Consider the following 11,563-nt stretch of genomic DNA (forward strand, 5'->3'; position numbering starts at 1 on the left):
TATGTAGCAGTGGAAGAGTCCACGATAAAAACTTGGACATCCTGAGGCAAAGAAGTGTAAGTACTATACTCAGATTCATGATTCTTAAAGGACAGGGGCATAGAAAGGAATAAAATCAAGCTGTGAACTGATTGCCTTTCTGAGTCCTCAGAAGCTGAACAAGTAGCCTCTCTAGCTCTTCCAATACATAAGAGCTAGGAGGAAGAAATGGCAGTAACAGTTAGATAGAAAATGCAATTGGAGATTTGACATGGAACTCTTAGAGCAACCTAAAGCTAGAATTGACCTCAAGATAAAGAGGAATTAATATATCTTACTTATATATCCTATCATACTAGGAGAGGAAAGGACCTTGGAAACAATCTAATCAAGAGATTTTTTAACCTGGATGCATGAATTTATAATAGGGTCAGTGGACAGATTTCAGGGCATCCCTGCTTTTTATAATATGTTGATAACTATATTAATCCTCTGTATTTTAGTTTATACATTTAAGATCATTTTCATGAAAAGAGGATCAAAGACTTTACAGTACTGCCATAGAGAACTATGTTATAAAAAAGATTAAAAATCCTTGATTTAGTCTCATACACCTATTTTTATAGAAGAGAAATTGAGAATGAAAGAAGTTAGGCTATGTGTTCCAAGACACACAGTCTTTTAGTGGCAGATGGATCAAGAACCTAAGCCTACTGACTACTGTTTGAGCCAGGGCTATTTCCACTGTGCCAAAGTGGCTATCTGATTCCAATGCCTTATCTGTAGCCATAGAAATCAATATACTTAACAATTATCTAGAGATGGATTTTTCACAGCATTGCCTATCTATATCTTCATTTTGGCATAAAACCTGTTTTAAAAGTGTTTTGGATTGTCCTTAAGAGAATTCTTGGAAATTATTTCCTTGATTTCATGATTTTCTTTGCAACTTCTTATATGAATAGAGGTCATTCCCTATACTATTGCAATCATCTAAATCAGAGATGTCAAGTTCCAGGTCCTCAAATTTCCTTGTGTGGAAAAGAATTAGAATGTATTTGAAATGTTTAACAAAATAAATAAAAATAGAACATAGATTATGATAATTTGTGGTTTTGTAAGTCAATATGTGTCCCAAAGGGAATCTTCTCTGTTGAATTTGACATGACTGATATAAATTTTTACCCCATAAAATATAATCGACTAGGTAGCATACAAAATATTAGTGGAAAGATCTTTGTGCTAGAACTAAAAAAACAGTTTCTGATCTTGTCACTACCATTAATATGTCATATAACCTTGGAGAAGTCACAATTTATCTGCTGAGTTGCACTTTACCCATATTAAAAATGAGCTTAGTAATATTTTCCCTACCTTCCTCATGGGATTGTTATAAAAGATGACTGACAAAACAGTAGCAAAAACTCTTGGCAAAGTATAAAGCACTCTAGAGGTAAGATGTATTAAAATAATAGTAAGGATAATTCTGTATTATAAAATATAGGTTTAATTAATGTGCTTTCTCATTCTGATATCACACTATTCCTGTATATTAAAGTTTTCCTTGCTTTCTTAAATGATGCACATGGTTCCCATGCAATGATAGAGGCCTTGTTCATGCATTTTTTCTGAGTGAAAAATATTTAAACTAGTGGTGCTTTAGATTAAGGATAAGGGCTAAACAAAGTGAGAAAGTAAGACCTGATTGGAAAGCTTAGAGTTTACAAAACTCTAAAATGGAAGAAGCTCTGATCTGTATTGCCTTATTAATAGCTTATACTCATTTTCTCAAACCAGCAATTTTAATTAGAACTAGGCACAACTAGGGATACTCATTTTTACCCAGGCAGGTAATTGGCAATCTAGCTAGCCAATTACCTTCAAAATATTGGAATAGTGAACCCTTGATCCAAAACATTTGAAAGCTACTGTGCCCTGGAAAACTGTCTTAAAGGAGGCTTTTTGAAAAAATTATAATCAGGTAGTTTGAATGACTCTGTTTCCTTTTTCCCCCACACATCCATCTGATACACACCATCTGTTAGATCATGCTGGGTTACCTCTGTCAACCTTAGGTGCCTCATGAAAGAGAGGCAGAAGTTTTGAAGAGTCTTTATTTCTCATGAAATGTTTCCTAAAAATGTGAAGATGTTTGCCTGGGTCTGAATACCTCTTGCATGCAATTAATACTCTGGCTTTTTTGACAGGCTCAGAGAATCATAGATCTAGAGCTTGCAGGAATAATAGAAACAATTTTGTTCAACATTTTTATTTTGCAGATGAAGAAACTAAGGCCCAAAGTGGCTAAATGAGTTACCTAAGGTCACATAAGCTGTGGAAATATGATTTGAAATCAGAATATATGAATGGAAGTTCCTTGCTCTTTACTTTGCCTCATGGAGCTAAAGGAGTTTCTCAGGCTAACCCTCTGTCAGCTCTGTTGTTCAGGGACTTTCTAAGTTTTTTATATGATAGGCAAGGAACAGGTTATAGAGTATTTGTGTAATAAATGACCTCTTTGAGTGCCATAATTGAGCATCATAAGTCTGATGGATCATTAAGAGACAGAGTAACCTTTTAAGACTGTGTTGGTACTTCAAGGGAAAAAAATGACTTTTTAAAAATGTTCCTTATCAGTATTAATGATATTTTTGAATTGTCCATAACTTGCAAGGCTTAGTGGTAGGTGCTTTCTAGAATATGAAAAAGGAATGTAGTCTGTTTTGGGTATAATCAATTGAGTTGGTTACAAATGCAAAATGTGTGAAAGCCAGTAATAATACTTAATCTAGTAATAATCTATAATATGTCTTAATCTATTCTGGGAGATGTGGCTGGTACTCCTGTTCTGGAAGGGCAACTTTATATCCAACTAAATAAACTATCTTTCTTAGAGGAAGAAAAAAACACTTATTAAGCACCTGTTGTTTAACCATCTTTATCAGTATCAATGTACTAGGTACTGTACTAAATGCTTTACAAATGTTATGTCATTTGATCCTTACAAATACTCTGTGAGGTAGGTGCTATTATTATCCCCAATTTATAGCCAAGGAAATAGAAGCAGAAAGAGGCTGAGTAATTTGCTTGGGCTCACTCACTGTCAGATTAAGATTTTAACGTAGGCAGGTCTTCTAACTCAAGGCCCAATATTCTATTCACTCTCTTATCTACCTGCCTCTGCTTTTGAGAGCAAGAATCAGGGCTTTTAGTAATTTGTAACCCTCATAATGTGTAACTCCTCAGGATTCTTCATGTAGAAGAAATTTAATAAAGTTTATTATATGTGGTCATCTGTGTAGAAACTGACATATTACTTTGAAAAACTTTGTTCCAATGACAAATCAAAGTATGGAGATGATCTTGAGTTCTCAAAAGCCATTTTAGAGAGCTCAAATTCTGTAAATTTTATTATTCTGGAAAGACTAGGTACAGATCAACATACTCTATATGATTTTCAAGTTCCAGCTAAGTATGGAAAGGCCATCTTCAACAGAGAGTGAGAGAGACTTTAGTGAATAATTCTTTAGCTTTCAGGACCCATAAAATGAAGAAAACTACAAAATAGCCTTCAATTCTGTGTATTTCACATCACCTTCTGCTGTAACAGTGTCAGATTTCCAGGATAGCATGGCAGAAGATATTGAAGATAAATATTTTCAGACATTGTTTGATTTGTTTTGTTTATTTTTAATATGATTTGTTATGTTGATAGTTTTCCTAATGTTTAATTATTATTGTATCCCTGGTATACTTGAGTTTAGTCAACAAGCTTTTATTGAGCAATGACTATGCACCACGAACTGAGCCAAGTTCTAGGAATACAAATATAAACAAAAGAAAGATAAATGCTGTCATCAAGGAGCTTACATTCTTATGGGGGAAATCCAATTTGCTCACAACAAATGATTTCTGGGATTAATTATCATAGTATTTTTGAAAGGATTTTATTTTAAAATTTATTCAATACTTTTTTTTTGCTTTTTTTTGTTTTATCTTTACCTAGTTTAGCTATAAGGGCTATATTTATTTCATATGAGGAGCTTCTAGGGTTTTTTCTTTCTCAATTTTTGAGAGTAATTACCACAGTATTGGTACTAACACTGTTTCCATAGTATTTGTACTAATTATTCTTTAAAAGTTTGACAGAATTCTCCTGAAACCCATCTAGACCACAAAATAAAATGCTTTCTAGGGCAGAGCCAAGATGATGGAGTAAAAGTAGTGACTTGCTTCTTCCCCCAAACCTCTCCAAATACTTGTAAAAATGATTCTAAACAAATTCTAGTATAGCAGAACCCACAAAAAAATGGGGTAAAAAAATTTCCAGCCCAAAAGAGTGTGGCTGGTTGATAGGGAAGGTCTGTTGTGCCAGGCTGGGAGAGGAGCACAGTTCAGCCTGGGCCACAAAGGCAAAGAGAGGCCCCCAGCAAACCCAGGCCTCAGGGGATTGAATCAAGGGCAGCTGTGGTGGTTTCCAGACTTCTCAATCCACAAATGCCAAAGAAAACTTAGAAGATGGGAAAGGTCTGTTGGACCTGGGTGAGAGAAGACTGGCCCAGCCCTGTCCCTAGCACAGTCCCTGGGCAGCAACAGCAGAGCTCTCAGTCCACAGACAGTGGGCAGATGGAGCACCTGATCAGAGGGAGATTGCAGGAATCTCTTTGCTAGCACTGAGGCAGGATTCACTTGCTTTGCCTGTGCTTGGATCTGGATCACAGTCCTGGGTAGTGGTCCTGGGGTAAGAAAGAGTGCTGATGTAGCAGAGCTTCTGTTGGAAATGGAGAGGGAAGCTTCTTCACAGTACCAAGGCAGAAAAGAGTGTTTGTAATCACTCATAGACCAGAGCCCAGGCCGGGAAAAGAGTAAACACCTTTCCTTTGACCATACCCTCTTGGAAGAACTGAAAATTTACAGGTCCCTAGAAGTATCTCTGAAAACAGCTGCACAAAACACCTAAAACTTGGGAGAGTACGCCAGCTGCACTGGAAGCAAAGCCTTACCTTAACAAAGAGTTAAAAAGTCAAATAATTGGCTGGGTTCATGAGCAAGCAGCACAAAAAAGTCAGACCATAAAATCTTACTTTGTGACAAAGAAGACCAAAACATACAACCAGAAAAAGACAACAAAGTCAAAACTCCTACATCCAAAGCTTCCAAGAAAAATATGAATTGGTCTCAGGCCATTGAAGAGCTCAAAAAGGATTTTGAAAAGCAAGTACGAGAAGTAGAGAAAAAATTGGGAAGACAAATGAGAATGATGCAAGAAAATAATGAAAAATGACTCAACAGCTTCCTAAAGCAGACTAAAAAAATACTGAAGAAAATAACCTCTTAAAAAAAAGCCTAACCCAAATGGCAAAATAGGTCCAAAAAGCCAATGAGGAGAAAAATGTCTTAAAAACCAGAATTGGCCAAATGGAAAAGGAAGTCCAAAAGCTCACCAAAGAAAATAATTCCTTAAAAATTAGAGTGGAATGGGGCAGCTAGGTGGTGCAGTGGATAGAGCACCGGCACTGGAGTCAAGAGGACCTGAGTTCAAATCTGGCCTCAGACCAGACACTTGACACTTACTAGCTGTGTGACTCTGGGCAAGTCACTTAACCACAATTGCCTTGTGGAAAAAAATAGAGTGGAATAAGTGAAAGCTAATGACTCTATGAGAAATCAAGATAGTATAAAACAAAACCAAAAGAATGAAAAAATAGAATACAATGTGAAATATCTCATTGGAAAAACAACTGACCTGGAAAACAGAACCAGGAGAGAGAATTTAAAAATTATTGTACTACCTGAAAACCATGATGACAAAAAGAGCCTAGACATCATCTTTCAAGAAATTATCTAGAAAAACTGCCCTGATATTCTAGAACCAGAAAGTAAAATAGAAATTGAAAGAATCCACCAATCACCTCCTGAAAGAGATCCCCAAAGGAAAACTCCTGGGAATGTTATAGCCAAATTCCAGAGTTCTCAGGTCAAGGAGAAAATATTGCAAGTAGCTCAAAAAAAACAATTCAAGTATTGTGGAAACACAATCAGGATAACACAAGATTTAACAGCTTCTACATTAAGGGATCAGAGGGTTTAGAATACAATATTCTGGAGGTCAAAGGAGTTAAGATTAAAACTGAGAATCACCTATCCAGCAAAACTGAGTATAATCCTTCAGGGGAAAAATGGTCATTCAGTGAAATAGAGGACTTTCAAACATTCTTAATGAAAAGACCAGAGCTGAATAGAAAATTTGACTTTCAAATAGAGGACTTAAGAGAAGCATGAAAAGGCAAACAGGAAAAAGAAATCTTAAGGGACTTATTACAGTTGAACTGTTTATGTTCTTACATGGATTGAAACTCATGAGACCTTTCTCAGTATTAGGGTAGTTGAAGGGAATATGTAGAAAGAGGGCACATGGTGAGTTGAATATGAAAGGATGATATCTAAAAAATAAAAGTATGAGGTGAGAGAGGATTGTACTGGGAGAAGGAGAAAGGGAGAGGTAGAATTACCTTACATAAAAGAGGTAAGAAAAAGCTTTTACAGTGGAGAGGAAGAAGAGGGAGGTGAGAGGAAATGAGTGAATATTGCTGTCATTGGATTTGGCTTAAGAAGGGAATAACATACACACACTCAATTGGATATGGAAATCTGTTTTACCCTAAAAGAAAATAGTGGACAAAGGGATAAGAGAGGGGGGAATGACAGAAGAGAGGGCAAATTGGAGGAGAAGGTAATCAGAAGCAAAAACTTTTGAGGAGAGACAGAGTGAAAGAAGAGAATAGAATAAATGGGGGGCAAGATAGGATGGAGGGAAATATAATTAGTTTTTCATAACATGACTATTATGGAAATGTTTTGCATGACTATACATGTATAACGAATATTGAATTGTGTGTCTTCTCAGTGAGGATGGGTGAGGAGGGAGTGAGGGAGGGAGAGAATGTGGAACTCAAGTTTTTAAAAACAAATGTTAAAAATTGTTTTTACATGCAACTGGGAAATAAGATATACAGACAATGGGTATAGAAATGGATTCTGCCCTATAGGAAAATAGAAGGGAAAGGGAATAAAGGGCAGGGATGTGATAGAATGGAGACTAGATTAGGGGAAGAAGTATTCAGAATGCACACTATCTTGGAGTGCGAGGAGGGATGAGATGCGGAAAAAATGTGGACCTCAAAATCTTGTGAAAGTGAATGTTGAAAACTAAAAATAAATTAATTAATAAAAAAGAAAAATAAATGCTTTCCACCACCCCACCACATACACTTTCTTAGTTCCATAGCCTCTTTTATCTCTTTTTCTAAGACTGAATAATTTGAGATTTCTAGTTCGTTTTCTGTGAGTTAGGCTATTTTATATTTTGAAGTAATTTATAGGTTTTGTGTTCTCTATTTTGGTACTATATAACTGTACATAGTAGACTTTAAAATTATTTTTATTTCTCCTAATTTTGTTGAGATTTTAACCTTATTCATTTTCTGTTTCATTGATTTAACTTTGTACTATCTTCTTTTTAATCAGATTGGCTAAGTGTTTTTAGCTTTATCATTTCAATAAACTTTTTGCTTTACAATGTATTTCTCCTCTAATTTTAATATCTCCTTGTGTTTTCAGTTTGTTTATTTGTTGACTTTATGAATTTTAAAAGTGCATTTTCACTTCCTTAATACTTTCCTTTTTCTATGTTGCTCATTTATGCTTTTAAGAATATGATTATTCTCTTCAAGACTGCTTTAGCTTCATCCTAGAAATTCAGGTACATAGTTTCATCATTATTATTGTCTTTCACATAATGATCAGTTATTCATGTCATATTTCCTTTGATCTTTTGTTTTATAGGATTTGATTAATAAGTCAACATTTGAGTTTGTGTCTATTATTTATACACCCTGACCTGATTAGTTTTTATTTAAAGGTCCATTTTTCTCTGCATTAAAATGCTTAGTAGGTCTGTCTTTTTACATTTATTTGAAATATCTCTGTGCCTTAATGTGCGGACAGTTTTTGAAAAAAAATGTTACATGTGGTGCTTAATAGTAATAATAATAATAATAAATTCTTTATTAATTCTATTTACCATAAGTATTTTAACTCTAGTTTCTCCAGCTATTTCAATTTCAATTCTGTAGCACCAGTTTATTTATATTTGTCCAAAATTAAGAAAGGGACATTAAAATATCCAAGTATTTTCAGGTAAATAGGTAAATTTTTCCTTTGTGAACTGTTAAAGCAGTTGGAACATACATATTTAATAATTACATTAATTTGTTATCTATGATTCTTTTTAGCATCATGTAATTTTGTTGTTGTTCTCAATTCATCTTACGTATTTTTATTTTTGCTTTGTCAGATAACTTGTTTGAATGTTTGATTTTTAGCTCTTTTCTGGGAATAAATAGTTAGAAGTTTAACAGATGCCCATCAAGTGGCGAATGGCTGAACAAGTTGTGGTATATCTTCATGATGGAATACTAATACTATAATGAGCAGAATTCTCTCAGAAAAACCTGGAACGACTTACATGGGCTGAGGCAAAGTAAAATGTACTGTGTAAAAAATAAGAGTAATATTGTGAGATGATCAGCTGTGAATGGTTTGGCTATTCTAAGCAGTACAATGATCCAAGACAACTCTGAAGGAATTATGAGGAAAAATGCTATTCATCCCAAGAGAAAGAATTGATGGTGTCTGAAAACAGGTTAAATAATTTTTTTTTTTACTTTATTTTTTTGTGGAGTTTTTTCTTGTCTATCTTTTCTTTCACAACATGACTATTATAGTTATGTTTTGCATGACTACATATGGATAACTGATATCTCATTCCTTGCCTTCTCAATGAGGGGGAATGAGGTGGGTAGGGAGGAAGGGAGAGAATTTGGAACTCAAAGTTTTAAAAATGAATGTTATAAATCATTTTTAAATGTAACTGGTGAAAAATAAAATACTAAATAAAAGCTTAAAGAAGAAATGCCTGCTTTTTTGGATTGACCTGATACATAGTACGATGTCTTTGCTCTTTATTTTTTTTTCTTTTATGCAAAAGATTCTGAATTTTTTTTCTTTAATGGCACATTTTTTTGAATTAGTTAATTCATTCACATTTAGAGTTTTGTGAGGTAGATTTATAGTTTCCTTAATTCATATTTTAGTATTTTTTTCTTTTCAAGTGCATTTTTTCCTGTTTCTCTTTTCAAAAGGGTACTTTGTTCCTACAATTTCCACCCTTAATTTGCCTTAAGTTAAAGGGTTTTCTTCTTATCACTTTTTTATTTAATATTTTATATTTTACCAATTACATGTAAATAAAATTTAAGAATTTTTTTTCAAATGTTGATTTTGAAATTTCCAGTTTTCCCAGAAATTTTTGTCAAATAATGAGTTTTTTTCCCCCTCAGAAGCTGAGGTCTTTGGGTTTTTTCAAACAACAGATTACTATAGTCATTGACTAGTGTATCTTGTGTACCTAACCTATTCCACTGATCCACGACTCTATTTCTTAGCCAGTACCAAATAGATTTGATGATTGCTGCTTTATAATATAGCTAGTCCACCATCCTTTGTATTTTTTTTTTGTTAATTCCATAATATTATTGACTTTTGGTTCTTTCAGATGAATGTTGTTATGATTTTTCCTTGCTCTATAAAGTATTTTGTGTAGTTTGATTTGCATGGCACTGAATAAGTAAATTCATTTAGGTAAAATTGTCCTTTTCATTATATTAGCTTGGCCTACCCATGAACAATTGATATTTTTCCAATTATTTAGATCTGACTTTATTTGTGTGAAAAGTGTTTTGTCATTGTGTTCATATAATTCCTGAGTTTGTCTCAGCAGGTAGACTCCCAAATATTTTATATTGTCTACACTAACTTTAAAGGAAATTTCTCTTTCTATCTCTTGGTGCTAGGCTGTTTTAGTAATATATAGAAATGCTGGTGATTTGTGTGGGTATATTTTATATCCTGTAACTTTGGTAAAGTTGATAATTATTTCAAATAGATTTTAATTGATTCTCTACCACTCTCTAAGTATACCATCACATGATCTGCAAAGACTAATAGTTTTGTTTCCTCATTGACTATTCTAATCCTTTCAATTTCTTTTTCTTCTCATATTGCTATAGCTAACATTTCTAGTACAACATTGAATAAAAAAAAGCTTCCATTTTTCTCCTCAAATATTATTGAGAAAGCTTCTAGCTTATTCCCATTGCATATAATGCTTGCTGATGGTTTTAGATAGATACTGCTTATCATTTTAAGGAAAACTGCATTTATTCCTATGCTCGTGTTTTTAATAAGAATGTGTGCTGTATTTGGTCAAACACTTTTTCTGCATCTACTAAGATAATCATATGATTTCTGTTCATTTTGTTGATGTGGTCAAATATGCTGATAATTTTCCTAATATTGACCCAGCCTAGTATTCTTGGTATAAATTCTACTTGGACATGTTGGTCATAGTGTATTATCTGGGTGATAAATTGCTATAATCTCTTTGTTAATATTTTATTTAAAAATACTGCATCAATATTCATTAAGGAAATTGGTCTATAATTTTCTTTCTCTGTTTTGGGTCTTCCTGGTTTGGGTATCAGCACCATATTTGTGTTATAAAAGAATTTTGTAGGACTCCACCTATTTTTCCAAATAGTTTATATAGTATTGGAATTAATTGTTCTTTAAATGTTTGGTAGAATTCACTTGTAAATCCCTCTGGCCCTGGAGATTTTTTCTTATGGAGTTCATTGATGGCTTGTTCAATTTCTTTTTCTAAAATGGGGTATAAGTATATAAGTATTTTATTTTCTGTTAATCTGAGCAATTTATATTTTTGTAAAATATTCATCAATTTCACTTAGATTGTCAGATTCATTGGTGTACAGTTGGGAAAAATAGCTTTTAATTATTGCTTTAATTTCTTCTTTATTGGTGGTGAATTCACCCTTTTCATTCTTGATACAGGTAAATTGGTTTTCTTTATTTTTTTAAAATCAAATTAACCAAAGGTTTATTTGTTTTCTTTTTTCTTTTTTTTTCATAAAACCAGCTCTTAGTTTTATTTATTAGTTCTATAATTTTTCTATTTATAATTTTATTAATCTCTCCTTTGGTTTTCAGAATTTCTAATTTGGTATTTAATTTGGAATTTTTAATTTGTTCTTTTTCTAGTTTTTTTAATTGCATGCCCAATTCATTGGTCTCCTCTTTCTCTATTTTATTCATGTATGCATTTAGAGATATAAGATTTAGCATAAGTTTTCCTGCAAGTACTGCTTTAGCTGCATCCCATTAAGTTTTGGTATGTTATTTCATTATTGTCATTCTTTTTCATGAAATTATTGTTTCTGTGATCTGTTGTTTGACCCAGTCATTCTTTAGGATTAGATTATTTAGTTCCCAATCAATTTTCAGTCTATCTTTCCATGGCCCTTTATTACATGCAATTTTTATTGCATCATGATCTGAAAATACTGCATTTAATATTTCTGCCTTTCTGTATTTGATTGTGAGATTTTTATGACCTAACACATGGTCAATTTTTGTGTATGTGTCATATAACAGTGATAAAAAGGTA

This window comes from Vombatus ursinus, unplaced genomic scaffold, assembly GCF_900497805.2.
Source record: "Vombatus ursinus unplaced genomic scaffold, bare-nosed wombat genome assembly UNPS02014778.1, whole genome shotgun sequence".
NCBI classification, from domain to species: domain Eukaryota; kingdom Metazoa; phylum Chordata; class Mammalia; order Diprotodontia; family Vombatidae; genus Vombatus; species Vombatus ursinus.